This window comes from Fukomys damarensis, unplaced genomic scaffold, assembly GCF_012274545.1.
Source record: "Fukomys damarensis isolate Sample0158 unplaced genomic scaffold, DMR_v1.0_HiC HiC_scaffold_36, whole genome shotgun sequence".
Taxonomy (NCBI): Eukaryota; Metazoa; Chordata; class Mammalia; order Rodentia; family Bathyergidae; genus Fukomys; species Fukomys damarensis.
The window spans coordinates 12,299,864-12,302,787 of NW_022900948.1; the positions used below are offsets into that span (position 1 = coordinate 12,299,864).

Here is a 2,924-nt window from a genome sequence, read left to right on the forward strand (position 1 = left end):
CCCCCCGGGATCGCTCATTCATGCTCACTCTCTCGCCCAGCCTTGGCCAAGTCTCTCCTGCGCACACTCCCGCACGTTCAGGCCCTGAGTGTCGCGCGCCGACACACTGGCGCACCCCGGGCCAACTCCGGGGTCCTCCTTCCAGCATCACCGTGTGAGGAGCGTGAGGCAGAGTCCCCAACCCCCACTTTGGGTAGAAGCAGCCTGATGGCTCGATCCTCCTCAATTCCTACTATCCCCAGCAACGACCCCCCGCCCCCAGTCACACGCCTACAAACCCCTTGCGCAGAGGGGAAGAGAGCTGTACGCTTCCATGACCCAGCGTGGACCAGAATGGGAGCTCAGGCTCTGGTCTCCTGCCATAGATCAGCGACACCACCACTACTAGCCTTTCCCTCCTCTGTCACTGAGTACACTCGGCCCGGTGGAAGCCTGATGCATAAAGTGGGTAGAGGGCTGCGCCTTTAACCTCTGGCGGGGCAATTCCGGAGCTCGGGGCACAGCCCGCTGGGAACTTGACGCCAGGGGTTCTTTCGCCCCTCGAAGCCTGGGCCTCTGAGGGGCCAGTGTGCTCCCTTCACTTGCCCCCGGGCCTCCAGTCCGCCTCGCCTGCAACACGGAAGATTAAGTTAGACACCCCGATCAACTTCTGAGGCCACAAGAGAGCGCAACGGAGAGTGGGATGCCAGAGGCAGAGAACCAGAGGTTCACCCCTCCCCCCACACCCCTTAAATTTTTCCTTTGGCCTTTGACCCAAAATATCTGGGCCTCATCCTCCAGGGAAGTGCTCCAAGGCTGAGGGCGAGGGGCGGGAAATATCTTGCTGTTTGCTCACACCCATCACCAGCAGGTTGCCTACTGGCCCTTTCCCAATTAATGCCTCAGGGACTTCCAGTGCAGAGGAAGAACCTTCACCTCACTGCCAGGGCTTTTCACTTTAAATTCCATAGCCGCAGAATCCCCTCCGAACAGCCCAGCCATTGGGGGTCATCCAGGTGTAAAGCTCAGAGAGGGTGGGACACACAACAAAATAGCCCAGCTGAGGTCCAGCTCACACCCACCACTGTTCATGTCCTCTAACCCGCCTCTCTGGACCCAACAGCCACCAGATCCCCAGCCCGAGGACTGGGATGAGACCATGGACGCCAGGAAGGAGAGCCCCCACGTGATGACACCTATGGGAGGAGGAACAGGAAATGCCCCCACTCCCTGTGCTGAAGCTAGGCCTGGGCGACCTTAGGTGTCCTGGAGGGGATTATGGGCTTCGGCACTCACACTGGGCTGGTGAGTGACCGACCGGGGTCAAGATTCGCCGGTCGTTCGTGGACTGACTGACTCCTGGGTAGTACTGGCTGTTTCTGCAGGCTAGAAGCCTTTGAGAATTCTGCCCCGACCAAGGACCCCTTCGCCATCGCGGAGGCGGAGGCGGAGGCGGAGGCTGCCATCGTCAGTGCCGCAGTCCCTGGGTGCAGGGCATGGTCTCCACCGAGCATCCAGAGTCGGGGAACCCGGGGTGTCGATGTGGGGCCGAACGGGAGAAGAGGAAAGGCGCACATCGGACCCTGTCCCAGGGTCTGTCGGTCGGCCGCTGCTCCTGGCGCGGGACCCAGTGGTCTTGCGCACTTCCCCGGGGCCGCAGCGACACCTGGCGGGTAGTTTGGGACGTGCATTTCCCCTTACGCTGCTGCTGCTCCCGCTCTGCGCTGAGGCCTCGGTAATTTAACCCAGTAACCAGGATGCTGCCCCCTCTCCAAGCCGCGGTCACCTGGCTCAGAAACGATTTTCCTCCTACCCGAGCTAGGACGAAACAAACTGCTCTTAGGTTTCCGCTCCTGCCACCTCCAATGCCCTATCTGCGTACTAGCCTCTGAGTTTCCCAAGCCTCCAAGTTGAATCCTCTCGGTCTCCTCACCGCCGAGGGGGCAAAACTAGGCTTCCTAAGCAGGACTTCAAAACTCTGCAGGATCTCCACTCCAGCTTTTCTTCGACGCTCTTATCCTTGGCCTTCTTAGCTCTGCACCAACCCCCTTCTGAATTATAGCGTTCCTGTCCTTAAGCCAAACCCCATTTAACACTCTCTCCCCAGTCCCACCTCAGGACATTCATTGCCTCCATCTTCACCATCTGCCTCGCTCAAGGCCTGGCAGAAAGTTACGCCCCTAGGCTAGAGCCCTTGTACCCTGAGAATAATGGGGATCCCCGATTCAGTAAGCTTCTAAGACGTCTGCCGAAACTGGAGAAAGTTCTCTTTGACTGGGTTCCGAGAATTTTATAGCCACCACGTAAAGGAGCTCTGTGGCTGGGAACTTTTGACTTCACTCTCTATACTGGCAAGGACCTAAATTTAGAGCACACCACCCCCAGGAGTCAACAGTGCCATCTCAAGCTTTTGGGCAGCAAAGACCCTTCCTATTGATCTCTCTCCGCGGAAAGAGGGGCCACGTGTCAACTCCGTGATTAGCTCCCTTTTCCGGGAAATGCAACCCATTTCTACTGCGCTGAACCGTCAGGAAGTTCCCCCACGGAGCACGTCTCTGGATATCCAAAGTTACTCTCTAACACACAGGCTCTCTGTCTTAGAAGTGCCAAACACACGGTCACATGAAGTCACACACCCATCCTCTAAGAGTAAGCCGTATATATTCACCCTCGCTATGGCATGCTGGGAGTCAGAGTCCCGGTTTGAGCTAGCACCTGATGAGCCCCAGAATCACACACACAGTTACACACTCAGCCATGTTCACTGTGTGTCACACAGGCACACACGATCTCAATCACACTGGGGTTTGGCGGGTCGGGGCGGGCTTCTGGAGGCGGTTACGTAAACGCCCTCACAGCCCCCCCCTTGCTCCCCCTTACCCCCCCTGCTTCCTTGTGCAGTGCCAGCGCCCGGGGCGGCTTGGCCGGGGCCCGGGAACAGCTCG

General features: G+C 58.4%; 1 protein-coding gene across 2 annotated transcripts in view; it reads right to left on the minus strand.

Moving 5' to 3' along the window:
- Cntfr (ciliary neurotrophic factor receptor) overlaps positions 1 to 118 on the minus strand; it is a 38,889-nt gene extending 38,771 nt beyond the window's left edge. Inside the window, exon 1 of one of the 2 annotated variants that reach the window (XM_010619240.3) lies at positions 29 to 117. The gene's annotated coding sequence lies outside the window, so the exon portion shown is untranslated. Of the gene's footprint in view, positions 1 to 28 lie in introns of both variants that reach the window. The other variant, XM_010619241.3, reaches the window with a different exon arrangement.
- Between the last annotated feature and the right edge of the window lie 2,806 nt (positions 119 to 2,924).